The following is a 23,065-nucleotide window of genomic DNA, read 5'->3' as shown; positions in this document are numbered from 1 at the left end:
GGAAGCCAGGCTCAAAAGGTGAAGGACTGCATGTTTTCCCACATATGAATGTAAGAAAAATGATCTTTTCTATCAAAGTATTTGTTATCCTCTTAAATTACTTAAAAATTCCTCAGGTTGCCATCTTAGGTGACTTGCATGTTTAAAGGGTCCTTGCTTCTTCTTCTGGAATCCTGTACAACTCCATTGCCCACCAACTGCATGCCCTAACCCATCCCCCAAGGCTTTTAGCCAATCGAGGGAGATCGTGAACCTTTGACCTGAACAAATCCCAGGTGAGGGGCAGGTACAACTGTGCCAGGGATATAAGGAGGAGCCACTGTCAGCCATTTTGTGCTTGCATGTTTGCTTAGCTTGCCCCCTCTTGATCAAGAGAAATTGCCTTGTCAAGATTTTCTGTCTCTTCTGTGTCTGTTTTTGGCATCAGAGGGTTATTAATTCCAAAAATCTGGGGGCTCCTCTGGGACATTACATTCCATCCAAGAAAGGGGGGGCCCCCGACCCTTCCCCAGAGAGACACATCCTGCTGCCTAGTTGCGGTGGCCCGAGGTTCAGCCAACAGTGGCAACTTTCCAGATCTGTGAATGAACTTGGACTCTAGAATTTCTTGACAATGCAGGTAAGAGAACTCTGAAGACAGGAACCACAGCAACCATGTGAGTTTTGTGCACAAACCAAGACAAGAAATGTCACAGGGGTGACCAGGTAATGTCTTGGTCAGGATATTGGGGCTGTGTGATGTGTGAATGAGATGTGTTGGGTGACACATGGCAAAAGTGGAGTCCTGATCCATAGTTCTGAGGTGACCTCATACTATTTAAGGCAGATTATATTTTTTAAATCTAATCCAGGTCAGAAGCTTATACTGACCTGCAGACTACCAAAAGTTGCCTCAAGCTCCCATGAAGGACATGGGTGGAGATGGACAAAATGAAAAAGAATCAGAGTGCAAAAAACCACCAAGGCAAAGGGGGAGTTGAGCTCTTGATAGACAGAGCACAGTCAACCAGAAGGGAGAAATGGGAAATAAATGCAGCAAAGAGGGGAGCCAGAAAACAAAGAGCCAAGATAAAATACCCTCTGAGAGCCCCCTAGGGAAGATGTTAAAATATTGGGATGATAGCCCTGTACTATAGGGAAAAATGAAACAAAGAATGGTTAAATACTGTTGTTTTATCTGGACCCAAGCCTTTGTTTTTTTGGCAAAAATTTGGGTCTGACAAGGACTGGGTCTGTCAACTATTAATTGAGCACATTAACAACAAGAGTTCAAACACTCAAGAGGAGATGGAATATGCCCTCTGTTGGAGACAGAGTCCTGTAGTCCTGTTTCCACTTAAAGAAAAGAAAAGAAAAAAAAAGACAGAGAAAAAAACCCCAAAACACCTTCTACCTGGGATTTACTCTCTTCCCTCCCCCCCTTACAACCCTGCTGTTCCTCCAGTTGAGGCATCAGAGCCGGCCCCCATGCCACCACCCCAGGGTTCTGCTTCTCCACCTCTCCTTCCCAACTCTTTCACCTTTGCCCCCTTTCAACTCCCTGCCCCCCAGGCTTCTGCCTCCCCTCCTCTCCTCCTAACCCTTCCACCTCCACCCCCTTCAACTCCCTTCCCCTCACCCCTTACCTGAAACCCATCCTTACTGTGATTCCAAAAGGAGTTAGAGCAATGTTGTTTGGACATTGAGAATCTACCTTTTCCTCAGTCCCAAGGGGAAAGACCATACTCCCTCTTTCCTCTCAGGGAGGTCCCCCTTAGAGGGGTGAAATTGGGTTCATAAATGTTCCTCTTACTAGCTCTGAGGTCTGAAACTTTAAAAAGGATCCCTTCTCAAGGATCCTTTCAGGATTTCAGAACAGGTTGATCAATTTTTGGGACCACCGATATATATTTGGGCTGAGTTAATGAGTATTTTGGGAATTCTCTTCTCAGGGGAGGAAAGAGCCATGATCTGTAGAGTGGCAATAGCTATCTGGGAATGTGAACATCCCCTGGGAGGCTGATGCTAAGTTTCCTAACCAAGATCCCCAATGGGATAACAACACCCCAGGACACCAAGAAAATATGAGGGACCTAAGAGATTTAATAACAAGGGGAATCTGGGAATCAGTGCCAAGGACACAAACCTCTCTAAAGCCTTTAATTTCCAACAAGGGAAGGATGAGGGACTGACTGAGTTCATGAGCCACCTCAAGGATCAGATGAGAAAGCATGCTGGGCTAGACTTAGAAGACCCTTTAGGACAGGAAATGTTGAAATTTCACTTTGTTACAAACAGCTGGCCAGATGTAGCAAAGAAAATTACAAAAACTAGAAAACTGGAAAAATAGATCCATAGAGGAATTATTAGGAGAGGCACAAAAGGTATATGTAAGGAGAGAGGAAGAGAAAAACAAAAAGCAAAGATTGTTATCCATGAGCAGGTTAATAGGGAAAGGCCAAACCAATATCCTATTGGACCTCAACTGGCCCAGCCTCCCTCATGGGGTACAAGAGGCCAGAAAGTCAAAAGATGAAACAAAGAAGAGGGGAAAATAAGTGCTTTAAATGTGGAGAGACTGGACACTTTAAGAGAGAATGTCCAGAATGGGAAAGATAGCATAGAGAAACTGTTCCCTTAATGACCTTTGATGAAGAATAGGGGAGTCAGGTCTCTTTCACTTTGAAGGGTCCATTCAGAGCCCTTGATAAACTTAGAAATGGGACCACAATGTGAAGTTGTTACCTACCTGATCAACTCAGGAGCCTCTAGATCCTCCCTCTGTCTTCTGCCCAGGGGCTTAATCTATTCCCTGGAGAGGGTACTAATTTCTGGGGAAAAGGGAGAAAGCTTTTCAGTTAAAATAGTACAAGAAACAGATGTTTATTTCCAAGACAGGACCAATAAGATACAATTTCTCTTAGTCCCTGAGGCAGGTACCAATCTATTTGGAAGAATCTAATGACCCGATTAGGAATCAGTTTACTTGTAAAAAGGGATAAATTGCACGGATCCCTAAATCTGCTTACTCCGTGGATGAGAAACAAATTAAGCTAATAGTCTGGGCCAGAGACAGGAACCAGAGCAGCCTCCAGGTTACACCTATCAAAGTTCAATTAAAGAAGATGGGGGAGGTTGTTAGGAGAAAATAATACCCTATTCCTCTAGAGGGGAGGATAGGTTTGAAGCCAGTTACTGAGGGACTGATACGAGATGGACTCCTTGAACCTTGTGCATCTCCCTTCAATACCCCAATCCTCCCAGACAAAAAGATGGATGGTCCTACCAGTTAGTCCAAGACCTTAGAGCCATCAATTAAATAGTCCAAGCTAAACATCCAATAGTCCCAAACCCCTACACTCTACTCAGCAAAATCCCATATAACCATAAGTAGTTTAGTGTAATAGACTTAAAGGACACATTTTGGGCTTGCCCATTAAATGCAAACAGTTGGGACATATTTGCCTTTGAATGGGAGGACCCCCACTCAGAACGCAAGCAACAGCACAGGTGGACTGTCCTTCCCCAGGGATTTACTGACTCCCCTCACCTCTTTGGCCAGATTTTAGAAGAAGTCTTAGAAAAGTTGATATTAGATCCCCACACGTGTCTCCTCCAATATGTGGATGACTTACTTTTGTCAGGAGATAATCAGGAAGAAGTGATCAACACCACAACTAGCTTTATAAATTTCCTGGGAAACCAGGGTCTTCGTATTTCAAAGAATGAGTTACAGTTTGCTGAGACTGAAGTAACTTATCTGGGACATTTAATCAGTAAGGGCCAATGAAGGATTGGTCCAGAAAGAACAGAAGGAATCACTGGTCTCCCTCTCCCAGGAACAAAACAAGAATTGAGAAAGTTCCTTGGCTTAGTGGGATATTGCTATTTGTGGATAAACTCATATGCCTTTAAAACTAAATCTTTATATCTCAAATTGACCCAAGAGGGACCAGACAGACCCCCTCCTTTGGACCCCCGAGGAGATAGAACAAGTAGATTACCTAAAGCAGCCCCAATGCTAGCCTTGCCCTCTCTTGAACAGCCCTTTCACCTCTTTGTGAATGTAAATAAGATGCCCTCAGGGTGGTAACCCAAAAACATGGGGGCCAACGTCAATGTGTGGCCTTCTTATCTAAGTTCCTGGATCCTGTCACCTGAGGTTGGCCTGAGTGTATTCAGGCAGTAGCAATTCTGCTAACTGAAGAAAGAAAAATCACCTTTGGGGAGACCTAATTAGCACTCCCCCTCAAGTTAGGACAATCTTAAATCAGAAGTGGGTAGATGGCTGATGGATTCCAGGATCCTAAAGTATGAGGCTATCTTGCTAGAAAAGGATGATTTGACTCTAACTACTGATGAAGGCCTAAATCCAGTCACTTTCTTGGCAGAAAGACAGGAGGGAGGAGCCTCTGAACATAAATGTTTAGATATTATTGAATATCAAACAAAAGTGAGTCCAAATCTCAGGGAAACTCCTTTCCAGACTGGGTTCCATTTCTTTGTGGATGGATCCTCTTGGGTAATTGAGGGGGAAAAGGCATAATGATATTCTATAGTAGACAGGGAGGCCATGACTTTAATAGAAACAGGCTGACTCCCTAACAATTGGTCGGCACAGACTTGTGAATTGTTTGCCCTAAATCAGGCCTTAAAACACTTAAAGGACAAAGAAGGGACTATATACGCTGATTCAAAATATGCATTTGGTGTGGTCCACACCTTTGGGAAAATCTGGATGGAATGGGGCTCAATGAATAGCAAGGGCCAAGATTTGGTACATGGAAAATTAATTCAACCAATATTAGAGAGCCTAAAACTACCTGAAGAAATAGCCATACTCCATGTGCCAGCTCACCAAAAAGGGGTAAACTTTGAGACTTGGGGAAATTCTTCTGCAGATAAGACTGCAAAACAGGCTGCTCTCACCTCTGAGGACCCAGTCTTTTGTCTCATTCAGCACCTCCATGCTCCTCACATCACCCCTATCTTTACCCCCTCTGAGGAAGAGCAACTAAAAAACCTTGGGGCCATCAGGACTGAACAGGGAAAATGGGTTCTCCCTGATGGGAGGAAAATGATTTCAAAGGCCCTAAAGAAAGAACTCCTTACCTATCTCCATAAAGAGAGCCACTGGGAACCCCAAGCCATGTGTGATGAGTTTTGTGAGCCTCTGGATGTATACACTAGCCAAACAAATATCAGAGGATGTCTTACTTGTTGAAAGATTAAGAAACAAGCTCTGAGACAGAGACCAAGTTGGGATAGAAACCCTGGGTTGCAACCTTTCCAAAATATTCAGGTAGATTACACTGAGATGCCCAAAATAGGTCTTCTTAAATACCTCTTGGTTATTGTAAACCATCTCACTCACTGGGTCAAGGCCATCCCTCTCCCAGGGGCCACTGCTACAAATGTAATTAGGGTATTACTAGAAAACATAATCCCGAGGTTTGGAGTTATAGAAAATATACACTCAGACAAGGGGAGTCATTTCACCACCAATGTCCTCAAGGGACTTATGAAAGCTCTAGAGATCAAATGGGAATATCATTCTCCCTGGCATCCACCTTCCTCAGGGAGGGTTGAAAGAATGAATCAACACTCTTAAAAATCAACTCACTAAATGAGTTTTAGAGACCAGATTACCTTGGACTAAATGTCTTTCCATAGCACTACTCAGAATTAGGATGGTCCCTTGGAAGGACATTGGCCTCTCCCCCTGTGAAATGCTTTATGGGCTTCATTACCTTAGCTCTGTTACTGATGTACTGTCCTTTTGAAAACAAAGACTATTTCCTCAAAAATTATATACTTGGGTTGTCTTCTGCTTTGTCTTGGGAAAAAAGGATTGTTAGCACAGGCTCCTTCACTTGACTTTCCTGTTCACCAGCACCAGCCTGGCAATCATGTGCTGATCAAGACCTGGAAAGAAAATAAGCTTGAGCCAGCTTGGGAAGGACCCTTCCTGGTCCTGCTGACCACAGAGACAGCCATCCGGACCTCAAAACAGGGGTGGACTCATCACACAAGGGTAAAGAAGGCACCCCCACCCAAACAGAAGGAACAATGGGCTGTGCTCTCACATCCAGGCAACACCAAAGTGACTTTAAAAAGACTATAGTGAAAATATTCTTTCTCTTTCATTTGGGAAATGGTGTGTTTATTATTAATGTAACTCAGAGTACCTTTCCGTTAATTGTTGAATTTGATGCATGTTAGGTCCTTCCTTGCAGAGACCTTACATCCCAACTTCAACTCCAAGGATGCTCCCTTTATATGTCCCATCCTGGGACCCACAGGGAAGCCTGGTATTTGTCTAGAATGGACAGATGTGGGAAGGAACACTTCTCCCTTTTATGAAAATCATAAGGACTGGACTAGACCCCAGGGCACTGGAAATACTCTGATTTCTACCATACAAAATAATGGACAGTCTTTTAACAGACTACAGTCAAAATTACAACTGTTTCAGACACACCCCTCTCCTACTTGTAAAGATAAACAATGTAACCCACTTAGATTAGTCATAGAAAACCCTTGGATTATGACACAAGAACCATCTATATTTCATAGATATGGGTTGAGGCAGATGTCTCAGGGACAGACCCATTAGGTGCCTTTAAGCTCCATCTAGCTCCCAACCCCTCCCAGGTGACACCCAGTTCTATCTCCACTCGAATGCTACCTCCATGTTTGTACAATAATCGAACTCAGGTAACCATAGTAGAAGTCAAGGACCTACGACAAACTGTGGCTATTGAAATTGGGTACAAAGATTAACTCAAAATGGATCAAGGATCTTAATATCAGACCCCAAACTCTTAAGTTGATACAAGAAAGAGTAGGAAATACTCTGGAGTTAGTAGGTATAGGTAAGAACTTTCTCAATGAAACCCCAGCAGCACAGCAACTAAGAGATAGCATAGATAAATGGGACCTCATAAAACTAAAAAGCTTCTGTTCATCAAAATAAATGGTCTCTAAACTAAAGAGAACACCCACAGAGTGGGAGAAAATATTTGCCAACTATACATCAGACAAAGGACTGATAACCAGAATATACAGGGAACTTAAAAAATTAAATTCTCCCAAAACTAATGAACCAATAAAGAAATGGGCACGTGAACTAAACAGAACTTTCTCAAAAGAAGAAATCAAATGGCCAGAAAACACATGAAAAAATGCTCACCATCTCTAGCAATAAAGGAAATGCAAATTAAAACCACGCTAAGATTCCACCTCACCCCTGTTAGAATAGCCATCATCAGCAACACCACCAACAACAGGTGTTGGCGAGGATGCGGGGAAAAAGGAACCCTCTTACACTGTTGGTTGGAATGTAGACTAGTACAACCACTCTGGAAAAAAATTTGGAGGCTACTTAAAAAGCTGGACATCAATCTACCATTTGATCCAGCAATACCACTCTTGGGGATATACCCAAAAAAGGGCACCTGCACACCCATGTTTATTGCGGCACTATTCACAATAGCCAAGTTATGGAAACAGCCAAGATGCCCCAGCACTGACGAATGGATTAAGAAAATGTGGTATCTATACACAATGGAATTTTATGCAGCCATGAAGAAGAACGAAATGTTATCATTCGCTGGTAAATGGATGGAATTGGAGAACATCATTCTGAGTGAGGTTAGCCTGGCCCAAAAGACCAAAAATCGTATGTTCTCCCTCATATGTGGACATTAGATCAAGGGCAAACACAACAAGGGGATTGGACTATGAGCACATGATAAAAGCGAGAGCACACAAGGAAGGGGTGAGGATAGGTAAGACACCTAAAAAACTAGCTAGCATTTGTTGCCCTTAACGCAGAGAAACTAAAGCAGATACTTAAAGCAACTGAGGCCAATAGGAAAAGGGGAACAGGTACTAGAGAAAAGGTTAGATCAAAAAGAATTAACCTAGAAGGTAACACCCACTCATAGGAAATCAATGTGAGTCAATGCCCTGTATAGCTATCCTTATCTCAACCAGCAAAAACCCTTGTTCCTTCCTATTATTGCTTATACTCTCTCTACAACAAAATTAAAAATAAGGGCAAAATAGTTTCTGCTGGGTATTGGGGGGGGAGAGGGAGGGGGCGAAGTGGGTGGTAAGGGAGGGGGTGGGGGCAGGGGAGAGAAATGAACCAAGCCTTGTATGCACATATGAATAATAAAAGAAAAATGAAAAAAAAAAGAGATATGAGACAGCTTAGCAGTATTGTGGAAATTTAAAATGTGGCAATTACCTTCAAACATGGCCTACAACAGTTTTATAAAAGTTTCCATTCCTGACGACCAGTGATGAGAGTTATTCTAGGATTAAACTTGTCTTGAGGTGAAAAGAATTATAATAGGCACTTCTGTCTTCCTTTGCTTTTCAGTTTTAAATCTCATCTCATGCTAGTGTTAGGTTGTGTTATCCAAAAACACCCTCTCTTCTCTGCTGCTTCCAATCTGCTATGGCTGAGGACACAGCTCCTCAATCTTGTGTGGGGCTAGTCAGAGCAAACTGGCAGTGAGGGACATCCAGACTGTCTCTTGAGCAGGGCAAAGATTGACTTGGGTGGACTTTCTCTATATAAAGAGAATACATTTCCCCGCTTCCACCACTAGGAAACAGAGGCACACATACAAAAGTGTCTTAAAGGGTTTTGAACCTCAAGACATCAGCATACTGCATAGTTTTGTGGTAGTTATTTTAGTTGTCATTTTTCCTTTGTTCCTGCACACATACAGTTAATTCCCCCTTTTAGAGCTGGCCCCAAATGCTCCTGATCTCTGACTCCCAAGTGACTGGGATTGCAGATGTGTGTCACCACATCTGGCCTTCATTCCCCCTTTTAGAAAGGAAGTTATCTTCCTTAGCAATGGAGTTCTAATATGGGGTGGAGTGACAATGTGTACAACTAAAAATCACTAACCTTCCGAGGTTCTTTTCACTGACAGTGGACATCAATTCCATCTGCCATGTTGACAACAGTCACTGGGTAGAATGTCTAGAGAGACTTTTGAAAGGGCTGGTAATGTTGCTTCACTTTCTGTCATTGCTCTGTCAGGCTGGAAGTGGAGAAACCATCTTGCAACCAGGAGGTAAAAAAAAAGTCAAGGACAGTGAACAGAAAAGATGAAAGGACATTCTTGCAGACATCCTTGAGCAGCTGCCCTGCTGGGGATTGCATGCATACAAACTTGGTATTACCTGAGGAAAATAACTCCCTGCTGAAACCAACATCATTTGAATTCTGTAGTTGTAGTTAGAGTGACCAACCATAGTTTGAGTAGGACTGAAGGGTTTCTGGGGACTTGGGATTTTCACTGCTAGAATTGAAGTCCAAACTGCAAAGTAGAACTGTTGGTCACCTGGTGATTGATGATAATAATGACTTTGGGACAGTTGGGTTGCAAAGCCAACTGATGTGTTTCGGGTGAGTGGTTGGTTTTCAGAAGGCTGTTTCCTGAGACATGTTGCTTCAGTTTGAAATCCCAGTTTTAATGTGACTTCCATTCAACGATTGGTTACTACTCTTGAGTAGCCAAATGTCTAGCTTACAATGTTTCAGCCACAGAGATCCATTTTGTAAGCATTTGTATGACCTCCAAAAGAAATAACAAATACTTGATAATTATAAGTATGATAGATCATTAAAACCTCCCTTTCAGAATTTCCTTTTAGGGCCAGTAAGTCTCCACTTGGCTGTCACATAGATATTTCAAAAACAAATGCCCCAAACTAGACTATTTATTCTCCACAGACTCCATCGTACATATTCTCACCTCCACCATCTTCTCTGTTCTTTCTCTTGGTTTTTTTTTTTTTTGACATTGCCTTCATGTCACTTAGGAGAGAAACTTTGTTCTCTACTCCTTAAGCTCCTTCTCCATCACCTCTACTTGGCTCCCATGACGCCGCCACTGTGTAGCCACAGAATCCTGTAAGTTCTACAGCATGACTCTGTGCGTCTTCTTTCCATCTTCCCTGTCATGCTACTCTCTCAATAACACTCTGTCTTACCAGGCTAGTCAGCGACCACCCAGCTGGACTGCCTGCATCCAGTCTTGTCACACGAAACTCATCCCTCAGATTGCCAAAGTATTTTCTTTCTAAAAAAACAAAATGACTTTGTCATGCTTAAGAGAGTTCCTTTAAGAAATTATTGAGATGAAATCCACATGATGATGAAATAACCATTTAAAAGTGAAAACTGTGCAGTGTTTAGTACTTTCACAATACTGTGCAACGGCCACCTCTCCTTCCAAAACATTGCCTTCACTGCTAAGTGAAAGCTGTATCCATTAAGCAGTATATCCCATTCTCCTCTGTCCAAGCTTCCGGGATCCAATAATCTGTGTTGTGTCTCTACAGATTTACCTATTCTGGGTATTGCATATAAATTAATTATACAATAAATGGCCTTTGTGTCTGGCCTTAATCACTGGGCATAATGTTTTTCAGGTCCACCTGAAACATCACCACTTCCCTTATTTTTATGGCTGCATAATATTCTATTGCATTTATATATCACAATTTATTTATCCATTCATCCATCAATGGTCATTGGCATTGTGTCTGCCTTTTGACTATTGTGAATCATTCTGCTACGAACATGTAGGAACATGTGCTTATTTGAGTACCTGTTTTTCAGCTCTTTTAGGCACATACATAGGAATATAAATATTGGTATGTTCATTCTATATTTCAATTTTGACAAATCTTAAACCTCCAAAGAATATTCTTTTGACTTCTGTAATGTATGTAGCCCATACTCAGGTATTTTCGTTTCTCATCATTTTCTGAATTTGTACCATTTTTCTTTTATGCTTCCATGCCTATATTAATTCGGTACCATTGCACAGGAAGTCCTACCCTGTCTTTGTGACTGAGCATAGTTCTCTGCATTTCTGTGACACATTTCATATCTTCTTTCTTCTTGGGTCTCATATCTCTGTTCATCCTCTTTTTATAGTATTGTAGTTTGTGTCTGCTTATCTCTCTCTTTTATAAAGCTGTCAAGTCCAGGGCAGAGGCCACATCTTATTTATCTTTGTATTCCCAGTGCCTACTGAGTAGGAGGCATAATAAGTACTCAAGAAATATTGTTGTATTAAATAGTGATGTAACTGACATGTAGCAGGAGTCATGTGGCATAATCAGAAAGACAATTTTATTTTTGTTCCTCACTGTCCTCTTAACCCTCCACCCCCTGCACCCAATCCTCCATCTTGGACAAGACCTCTTTGAAAATCACCAGAGACAGACAGCGTTCTTATGCACTCTCACATGGTTCTTGGGTCTGCACCCTTGCCCCATCATCAAAGAGGAGTTCACTTGCTTTCTGGAGGTGGTAGCATCTCCCCTTTGCTCTGCCACAGTCTCCTCTTCCTTTTCTTTTGCCTACTAGAGTTCCACTTGGGTTCCAGGTGTGCAGAGCAGTCCATTGTGACCCTCTACCTGCACAGGCCAATGTCAGCCCTTACTGAGATTCTCCTAGCACCTCCCAATCTTCTCCTTCTTATGGGGGAAAAGGGGGATTTTTGGACTAAAGAGGTTTCCCTCCAAAATTATTCCTCATCAAATTCTACCCCTCCACTCACCAGACCTTTTGTGTCCTTGTAGCTGGGAGATTTCCAAGGTTATCCACTAGCTTTTCAAATATATCTTATGAAACATCTGCATCTTGGTAATCTACATCAGTTTATACTTCTATCTGATAACAATTTCCAAATTAATATTTGGAAAAGGAATTTTATATTTAGAGATAACTTGCACTGTACAAATGTCCCTGGAAAGGGAATATATTTAGTTCAGGAAGAAGAAAGAAAAGGAGAAAGGAATAAAAACTTGTCTTCAGTTGCTGTGTTCTGGGAAATGTACTGGGTGTTTTAGGCATGTGTGTGAATCCTACCTGTGTGGAGCTCACAATTAAATGTGTTGCTAAGGGAAAACAGGTGACAGGTGCTCACTCTATCTAGGCATCTTATTTTGCACAGGTACCTTTTTCTTAAAGTTTAGGGATAATAGACAAAAACTGATGGAAGGCCAGCATGAGGGTGATAGAAAATTGCCTTGGGGAGTGACAGAACCTTGAGAGGAAAACCATCAAAAGTGAACCACATGAGTCAGGTACAGTAGAATGGACTTTACAGCAGTGCCTGGGGATACTGGAGGGCACTGAGGTGTGAGAGAACAGGAACCAATACTGCATCTTCTTGGCCTCAGCATGACAGCAATCTGTTGATATCTTAAGCTTTGGATGGGGTTAAATAAGTATGCACAAGCACACTGCAAACTGTTTCTTTGCTACATTTCACATTTTCATTCTTGTCCCTCTCCTTCCTCAATGCTACCGTAAAAACCATGTCCTACAATGAGTGTCATAGCCATTATCAGGAAAAATAGATTTTTTTCCCAATGATTCTCCCACTCAATTTAGCCTCAGTTTTCCCATCTAATTCTCTTCCCCTGGGCTTTCAGTATCTTGAGATGAATAACAGCTGCCTGTGAATCAATAGAAAGTTTCCAGCTGGATCTAGACTTTGTTTTCCATTGTCAGGACAAAATCAGGATGGTTCTTAGACACTGCAAATATACACTTAGATAAGGTCAAAGGTGAAAATTTCTAAGACTAAAGGAAATGCCATGTTCTTTTGTTATCCAGAAATAAATGCAGAAGTACAGTAAGTCATATTCTGGGACAAGGTGGGGAGCAAGTATTTTACAAGCACATCCACTTTAGATCTACACTGCTTAAGTAGGGAACACCTCCAGCCCCTTGGGGTGGAACCCCTTTCAAGACCAGGGCTCTGCTTCCCTCTCCAGTCAGCCTGGAATAATATATCTTTTATTTTAATGACTTAGAAAACCTTATGAGGAGTTTATTGTAAGCAAGTTTTATTGTTCAACTTTCTATTCAATACACACTCAGTTGCCTGCTTTACCCAATTACCAATAAAAATCTCTTAATAGGCTATCAGTGTATATGTAGATTCATTATTTGTTCTTTAAATGATGAATTTTATTAATGCATCTTGCAGGGAAGATAATATGACCACCCAACCTATGATGTGATATGTGACTATCTATTTATCCATTTATCCATCCATCCATCTATTCATCTCTGTATCTATCCATCTACCTAATCTGTCACCTAGCTATCTACCATCATAATAGCCTGGATGTTGCATGAGCCCCCAATGTCTCCATGGTTCTAACCTCTCTATCCTCTGTTTTCCACACTCCACAGAGATTTTTCCAAAATATAAAAATCAGTACTTTCTTCCTCCTATGACAGTCATTCTTATGATTCTTCACAAGAGTGAAGTTCACAAGCTCTTCATGATTTTTCTTTGCTTATTTCCACCTGCATAGTTGGTTCCTGCCTCTACACTGAAGCCTAGGCTCTGGGGTTGACTGGAGCTCTGTGCCTTTCTTGATGCTTGCTATGTGGGATTCCTTGGCCTGGTGTCTTGAGTGAGCCCACCTTTTAGGGTCTGGTTACATTTCTATGCCTTTTCCTAAGTTCATCTATCCCTGCTTTGGGTCACCACTCTGTCTTGTTTCTCTTTGTTTTACATTTTAACTAAATAATTATCTACATTAATGTGTCCCCTAGCAAGGCTGTTTGAGGGCAAGGTCTGTGTCTTAATCATTTTTGTCTTTCCTGTGCTTAATACAATATATACAACACATAGTAAATAGTCAATAACCATAAGCTGAATGGATGAGTGAGTGAATGAACAGACAATTCTTGAGGGTCTTTTGATCCTATATGAGATGGAATCTGAAGAATGAATATTTTTTATTGTTCTTAGTTTCACATTCATGTAGTCTCATTTCCTTCATTCTCTACTAAAACTAGTATACATTCAAAAGGACTTTTGTTTAAATTCTCTTTTAAAGGTTTTCATAGGCACTAACCTTGTATTCATTGTAGCCACTGGACTGGTGGAGTGGCTAAAGTGGTAGAGCACCTGTCTGGCAAGTGTGAGGCCCTGAGTTCAAACTCCTGTACTTCCCCCCAAAAAAATCAAATATAAATTAATTTTAACCATGCTCTCCTGACATAACCAGTAGCATTTCATCTTGAGCTCATATAAAGCATACTGCAGCTATAAGCAGATCAGAGGAAGAAAAACAAATTAAAGACAGAGCCATATGTACTGGGAATTTAGAGTTTAAGGACTGTCATGACAAATAAGTAAGGAAAGAACAGAGTTTTTGGTGAATTGTACTTGGATATCTGTCTCTTCACTTTGGAGAAAGCAAAGTAAAATCTCATACTTATCCCTTACGTAAACATGAATTACAGAACTAAATGCATTAACTATGAGAGAACTATAAAGAAATATAGAATATTTTCATAATCTTGTTACAGAGAAAGCTTTTCTAAGGATGGTATGAAATCCCAAAGCCTTAAAGGAAATGACTGACAGATTTGGCAATATAAACACTTAACACCATTAATTGGGAAAATATGTTATTAGTAAAGTTCTTAAAAAACAGACCAGGAGAAAATATTTGTAACAAACAGAGGAAAAAGTAATAATATCTCAATGATGATTTATGAAATGCTGAATTATGGTTTATGAGATGCTTTTATAACATAAAAATGTAAACGTAGTCAAATAGAGAGATAGAAATGACTATTAAAGATCAAAATTTATTCAACCAAAAATCAAAGAAATGCCATTTAATGTGATGTTTTTCATTCAGTAGATTAACAGACTTACAGAAGATTGAAGATACTCAATGTTAACAAAGATATAAGGGTTGTCATTATTGTAGACTTGCAAATTTTTATAAAATACCTGAAAAATTTTTGAGTGTCTATAAAAATGTTAATGTACATACCTAGCACTTTAACTTGTGGAAATATTCATACTATTTGGAATGTTTGTAGTACTAAAAATCACATAAATGCTTTATGCATTAACAGAATCTTCATTAAATAGAAAACAGTACATAGCACTATGGAATGCTATATAGGTGTTCAAAAGCTTGGTGTAAATTTACATATACTCACATGGAATCGTGTCTATTACATAGGGTTAAATGAAATCAAAAACAGATGAGAAGCGTGGTAAAATGAAGAAAAAAATGACAGCATGATACCATTGTTTCTCTAAAAATTATCTATCTTCTACATATGTGTCCATTTATTTATAATCTGTATGTGTTTATATAATAAAAAATCTGGAGATACACTACCAAACTTTTACCTTCGGGAGGAAGGAATAGACTGTGGTTGAAGGGGAAAGACCTTTATTTTATTTTATATACTTCTTTAAAACAAAACTTAAGTTTGTCTATTTTTTCAAATCATAAAGATAATTTTTAAAATTGTGCCACATACCAAGGACTCTTATCTATCATGATGTTACTAGGCAAAAACAGCTTAACCCCACAGCAAAAAGGAGCAGACAGGGCAAGATATGGATGAACTCTGTGTCCATGGGCACTAAAAAAGAGAAGGCATATTTTGTTAATGAAACTGGGAAGAAGTAGTTAGAACCAGGTATTCAAGAACAAGTGGTGAGAAGTGGCAGGTCAAGGCAAGCAGCCAGCATTCATGGTCTCAAAGAGTGCAGTGCATCCTCACCTGCAGGTAGCTGAGTAGGAAAGTTGATTCAAATGTGGACAGTAACAGGAATCAGAAGTCCAGCCAAAAGCCCCAAGTACAGAACCCTTAAAATGGAGCAAAGGGACATGGTAAGAAGACATGTCCCTTTGACATGTCCTGAAGACAGCCCCTTGAGTCAGGAAGCATGGCAAGGCCATGGTTATAAAAACAAAAAACAAGGTCAACTTCAGTTTTAGAGCAGCAGTAAGCTATTTATTAATGCATAACAGGATCACTGACCATTGTGTACAGTAGTGTTAAGTCTACATTTGAGCGTTGAGTATTCTCAGCTGTGGGTAAGATGACTGAGAGAAAACTCAGAGTAACTGAGAAAGTTCGAGGGACATTGACCTTGTGGTTGGCTCTCCAATGCTGTTGTACAGCTCAGAGTATGTTTGACCTAGCCTGTGAACCAAAAAGAAAAAAAGGAATACATAACATGCTCAGAAGAAACATAAGAAAAAGTATTGATTCAAAGTAAAGGCCTCTAGAACTTCTGATATATATTCCTTAGAATAGGCTTCTTATTTTGAGGGTCATTAAGAAGAGAGAGACTGGTCATGGTTCTACACACCTCCACATTAAGTCTGAGTTCATCAGTCTTGATCGTTCTCTCCTCAGTTCTCCTGAAGTTTATTATCTACTTGTAGGTGATGGAGTGTCAGCAAAATGAAGAAACTCAAGTGCTATCTTAGATTTATGACCTCCTTTCTCACTCAAGGTAAGGATTTAAGAATTCAGAATGCTACATTTTTTTATTTGATGAGTGGGACTAGGTTAAACATTGAGCTACATGATAGATGAAGCTAAAATTAATTAGTGTCAGTACTCATTTAAATTGCTTATAATAAGGAAGTAATGAAATCAAGGTAAATAGATATGATACATCATCATTTCTCTTCATTTAACCCAACTGAGAGGTAGGTCAGGAAGAAAACACAGCATATGTGGAAAAAATTGGCAAAGTGGGTGATAAAAACACTTTCATTTCCTTTTCAAGTAATCAAGATATTCTCTTATGAACCCAAAATTCATATTCATTGGTCAAACTAGTCTGTGCTCTCATTTAAAAACAATGTCTGATTTTTTCTGCTTGTCCATAATACAACCCTTCATTTTAGCATTGTGAATTTTCAGGGGAAATTTTCAATGACAGAAATATTAAAATTGTAACACCCTCCTGGATGTCTTGAGTTGGATGTACTTCTTTGGAGCCTGGCACACAATACAGGAAAGAGGATTTAATAATTTTGGACAGTGTTCACATGCATTCAGAAGTCAAAAAAAGATCCTTCCCAGGAAGTACAGAATCATCTGATGATCAACTCCACAATCCTGTCTTAGTCACCATCCCTATTCTCACCAAAGAATGGGGCACAGCGGCAAAGCAGAGCAGAGTCTGACCTTGAGAGTTCATTCCAATTCCTCAGGGCACCATCCAAGCATGTCAAAGGGGACAAGATGCTGGGCAGTGATTGAAAGTGAAAAATTGCTTTAAGCTGCAAAGATTTAATTTGATGATTTTTGTCACCAACCTAAATGCAACCAAAGTATATTTTAAAAATTCATTAAATGTGTAGGTATTGGCCAGGCCTGGTATTAGGGGACTAATACCAGTGAATAACTCAAGATTCCTCTCTTGGAAATTTAACAGTCAGGGAGATAGACATGCATACAAATAACATAGAAAGTGCAAACATATAGAAAGGACAAAATTCTGTATCAGCATTTCACATGCTCCTGGGAGCTGCCTGTGCCCTCACAGAGACATGGTCTTGGGCTCGGGTCCTTTGTAGCCCATGAACTGGCCTGGAATGTTCTATGTAGTCAGGCTGGCCTTGAACTTCCCATCCTCCTGCATCCACCTCCAGAGTGCTGGAATTACAGATATGCACCACCAAACCCTGATTGGGTACAGTTTTAGAACAGATAAAAGGTCATAGGTCAGAAGGAGGATGTTTGAGGTAGAGGGAACCATAAATGTGAAGAAAAATATATAGTCTGATCTTTTTTAGATGATTGGATTGTCAACAATTTAAAAATATGCATGATATCATGTAAGCAATAGTGACAGGAACAAGCCCTCTCACATGTTTCTGGTTGGAGCATAAATTGGTGTGAGACTTTACTGATAAAAATTTGGCAAATCTGTCATGTTTACAAATGCACCTACATTTAGTCTAACAATTCCTCTTTTTGAAAGTTCTACAGGAAGCAGGGAGATGGAAAAGGTGTGAACGTTGTCCTGGTGGGGAGAAGAAGACAGTGCACCATGAGCTGAGGGAAGGCACCCTGGAATCCAAGTGGGCATGGGAGCTGTGGGCCCAGAGAGGTCTTACAAGCTGACATGAGGCAGAAGTGTTCTTCAAAGGAGTGATGCTCACTTTTGTCTCCTGATATCAGTGGCAGTGCCTATCCACATTCTTCCTGCCTCCACTCTAGGACAGGAAACTCTACTGGGCATCATTTAAGCCAAGGAGAGGATCCAAGATGGCAACTAGGGTACAGAAACAGACAGCATGAGCTCCATGAATCAAAAACCTTGCTGAGACACTGGAGCCACACTTGGTGGAAATAAAGCACCAAGGAGAATCAAAACTTTGACATCCTGAACTCCTAACCCATAGAAAGCTTCTCCACACCACATTACAATGAGAAAATAGGTGGGCTGCCACTGCTGTCAGCTGCTGGCTCCAAACATGCTTTGGAGACATTCGGTAGACCAAATGGATGAGCATCAAGCATCACGTGGTACTCCCCCAGCCACCCCTGGGATAAACCAGCATAATCCCTTGGGCAGACTGACCCCCCCACACACAAAAAAAAACCTGAAAAATAAACAATGAACTGAAAATGAGCACACAGCAGAGGGGGCAGAGTTGCTGAAAGCACACCGGAGAAAGGGGGAAGAGCAAGGAGCTGATCTCCATGGGAACTTTCAGTAAACAAATGGCTGAAAAGGCAGAAGGGCCAACAGCAGGCATTGATAAGCCACTGCCTGAAGTAGGGCAGGTAGTGGACCACAAAGCTCCTGAGCCAGTGAGCAACACCCAAAGTCAAATAGCTCTGCAAAATTGAAAAACAAACAACAAACCATCACAACACTCTGACAGCAGAGGGCTGGCTGACGGATCACTGACATTACCACAGAGAAAGGGGGCAAGGAAAAGAAACAAGCTCCCAGTAAACAAGCACAGTGAAAACCCCACTCCAAAGCAAGACAGATGGTGGGCTACAGAGCTGACTCTGGAACCTGAAGACAACATACAAACTTAAACTGCCACAGCCCACTGAGGGAGGAGCTGACCAAGCAGCTGCCGCTGAGAGACAGAAGAATAAAAACATTATCTAACCACCTGGCAAGACTCCCACAGAGCTTCAGCTTAAATACCAACACCAGGTCTGAATGCTGGAGGAGCAATACTAGAACTTAAACTAAGACTGAAATTCTATTGTTCCTGAACCTGGAGTTTTGTTTGTTTGTCTGTTTTGTTTCTTGCTTGTTTGTTCATCTCTCCCTATTGATTTCTTTGGGGATTTTTGGTTAGTTTTATTATTGTGAATTGGTTAACACTAAATTACACCCAGACCAGGGATAGAAATAGCACACACACACTTAGCTAAAAACCCAATACAGCCACAAAACAAAATTAAACCAAGGGAAACAAAACAGGTGACTGAAACCACCAACTAGCCTATCAAGAGCATATTTGCACAGTACCAAGTGGAGTGATGGGAAGAAGAAAAGGGATAGAAACCATTCTCCCCCAAAAAATAATTTAATACACGATTCAGAGGGAAATGAAGAAAAGAGATATCTAGTTCTGGACTCCAACAAAACAAAGATAAATGATGCCAAGGAACACAATGATGCCCTCAAAGAAGAAATGCTGTAAGTAATCACTGAAAATTTAATGGATATGTTACTAGACATGGTCAATCAAAATGTACAACATGCACAAAAGAAATTTTAAGACATAAAAATAAAGAATATGAGAAGACACAGAAACAAATAAATAAACTCACAGGAGCCTTAAATAAACACCAAAGTGAAACAGAGAACGCTATAAATAGAGAGACAATATTAAAGAGGAAGTGACCAATGATATGGAAAGTAAATCCATCAAAATCACAGCAGATTTCTCAATGGAAACCTTAAAAAGCAAAAAGGGCATAGAGTGAGGTATTCCAGACACTGAATGAAAATAACTTCAACCCTAGAATACTCTTCCCAGCAAAACTGTCATTCAAAATAGATGGAGCAATAAAAGTCATCCACAATAAACAGAAACTAAAACAATATATGACCACCAAGCCACCAATAGAAAAGATTCTCCAAGGAATTCTGCACATAGAAAATGAAAGCAAACAAAACCATGAAAGGACAGGCAGTACCAAAACACATGAGAAGAAAAGACAAGGGTTCAGAGAGTAACACTGATTCAGCTGCACACAATCAAACCCTTAAACAGCAAAACAACTAAATGCCAGGAATCACCACATACTGTCAATATTAACACTGAATGTTAATGGATTTAACTCCCCCATCAAAAGACACCATTTGGAAAACTGGACTAAAAAAGAAGATCCAAAAGTCTGTGGTTTATAGAAGACCCATCTCATTGACAGAAACAAACACTGGCTTAGGGTGAAAGGCTAAAAGAAAATTTACCAAGGCAATGGCCCTCCAAAACAGGCAGGAGTAGCAATACTTATTTTGGACAAAGTAGAATTCAAACTGACATTGATCAAACAAGATAAAGAAGGACACCTCATATTAATAAAAGGAGAAATAACACCAAAAGAAAATAACAATTGTCAACCTATATGCACCAAGCATCAGTGCCCCCAATTTCATCAAACATAATCTGAAGAATCTAAAAGCATGTATGGACTCCAACACAGTGGTAGTGGGAGACTTTAATACCTCCCTATCACCAATAGACAGGTCGTCCAAACAAAAAATCAGTGAAGAAATTCTAGATCTAAGTCACACCACAGATCAAATGGACCTAGATGATGTCTACAGAATATTTCATCCAACTTCCATACAATATACATTCTTCTAAGCAGCCCATGGAACTTTCTCCAAAATGATCATATCTTAGGGCACAAAGCAAGCCTCAGCAAATATAAGAAAATAGAAAAAAATCCCATGCATTCTATCTGATCACAATGCATTGAAACTAGAACTCAACAACAAAAACATCAGTAGAAAACATGGAACCAATTGGAAGCTGAACAACACATCACTCAATGATAAGTGGGTCATCAATGAAATAAAAGAGGATATTAAAAGGTTCCTGGAAGTTAATGAAAATGAAAACATGACCTACCACAGAACCTATGGGACACATCAAAGGCAGTCCTAAGAGGAAAGTTTATAACCATGAGTGCATACATTAAAAGGACAGAAAGATCTCAAATCAATGACCTAATGCTATATCTCAAACTCCTAGAAAAACAAGAACAAGCAAAACCCCAAACAAGCAGAAGAAGAGAAATAATAAAAATAAGGACCAATATTAATGAAATAGAAACAAAAAAGATACAAAGAATCAATGAAACAAAAAGCTGGTTCTTTGAAAAAATAAATGAAGAAAATAAATAAAAAAACAAATTGACAGACCCCTGGCAAATCTGACTAAAATGAGGAGAGAAAAAAACCCCAATCAGTAAAATCAGAAATGCAAAAGGGGAGATAACAACAAACACCATGGAAATCCAGGGAATCATCAGAGACTATTTGGAGAACCTATATTCTACTAAATTTGAAAATCTTCAAGAATTGGACAAATTTTCAGATACTTATGACCATCCAAAATTGAACCAAGAGGATATTAATCACCTGAATAGATCCATATCACAAGATGAAATTGTAGCAGCAATAGTCTCTCAAAAAAGAAAAGTCCAGGACCTGATGGATTCACTGCTGAATTCTATCAGACCTTTAAAGAAGAATTAATGCCAACTCTCCTTAAACTTTTCCACAAAATAGAAGGGGAAGGAATACTGCCTAACTCATTCTATGAAGCCAGTATTACACTCATCCCAAAACCAGACAAAGACACCTCCAAAAAGGAGAACTATAGGCCAATCTCCTTAATGAATATCAATGCAAAAATCCTCAATAAAATAATGGCAAACAGAATCCAACAACATATCAGAAAGATCATTCACCATGACCAAGTCAGCTTCATCCTAGGGATTCAGGGGTGGTTCAACATACACAAATCTGTAAATGTAATACAGCACATTAGTAGAAGCAAAGACAAAAACCACTTGATCATCTCAATAGATGCAGAGAAAGCCTTTGACAAGATCCAACACCACTTCATGATAAAAGCTCTAAGGAAACTAGGAATAGAAGGAATGTATCTCAACATTGTAAAGGCTATACATGACAAACCTACAGCCAACATCATGCTTAATGGTGAAAAACTGAAACCATTCCACTTAAAATCAGGAACGAGACAAGGGTGGAATTCCTAGCCAGAGCAATTAGGCAAGAAAAAGAAATAGAAGGAATATAAATAGGTAAAGAAACTCTCAAAATATCTCTAATTGCAGACAACATGATCCTACATCTTAAAGACCCAAAAAACTCCTAGACACCATAAACAGCTACAGCAAGGTGGCAGGATACAAGATCAACTTACAAAAATCATTAGCTTTTCTATATACCAACAATGAACAAATTGAGAAAGAATATATGGAAACAATTCCATTTACAATAGCCTCAAAAAATAATCAAATACCTAGGAGTAAACTTAACAAAGGATATGAATGACCTCTACAAGGAAAACTACAAACCCCTGAAGAAAGAGATTGAGGAATACTACACAAGGTGGAGAGATCTCCCATGCTCATGGATTAGTAGAATAAACAGTAAAAATGGCTATACTACCGAAAGCAATCTACATGTTTAATGCAATTTCCATCAAAATCCCAATGACATTCATCACAGAGATTGAAAAATCCACCCTAAAGTTCATTTGGAAACACAAGAGACCGCGAATAGCCAAGGCCATACTGAGCAAAAAGAGCAATGCTGGAGGAATCACAATACCTGATTTCAAGCTATATTACAAAGCAATAGCAATAAAAACAGCATGGTACTGGCACAAAAACAGACATTAAGACCAGTGGAACAGAATAGAGGACCCAGATATGAATCCACACAGCTATACCCACATTATTTTTTGACAAAGGTGCCAAAAACATACAATGGAGAAAAGACAGCCTCTTCACAAATGTTGCTGAGAATAGTGGTTATCTGCCTGCAAAAAACTGAAACTAGATCCATGTTTATCACCCTGTACTAGTAAAACTCAAAATGGATCAAGGACCTTAATATCAGACCTGAAACTCTGAAGTTGATACAGGAAAGAGCAGGGAATACTCTGGTACCAATAGGTATAGGCAAGGACTTCCTCAGTAGAACAGCAACTCAGCAGCTCA

The 23,065-nt window shown here is 40.0% G+C and overlaps 1 long non-coding RNA gene across 1 annotated transcript in view; it reads right to left on the bottom strand.

Moving 5' to 3' along the window:
* The window catches only part of LOC141425727 (uncharacterized), a 457,749-nt gene that overhangs the window by 376,372 nt on the left and 58,312 nt on the right, over positions 1–23,065 (bottom strand). The gene's annotated exons all lie outside the window — the stretch shown is intronic.

This window comes from Castor canadensis, chromosome 1, assembly GCF_047511655.1.
Source record: "Castor canadensis chromosome 1, mCasCan1.hap1v2, whole genome shotgun sequence".
Taxonomy (NCBI): Eukaryota; Metazoa; Chordata; class Mammalia; order Rodentia; family Castoridae; genus Castor; species Castor canadensis.
The sequence above is the reverse complement of the archived record's forward strand: the minus strand, read 5'-3'. Positions and strand labels throughout refer to the sequence as shown.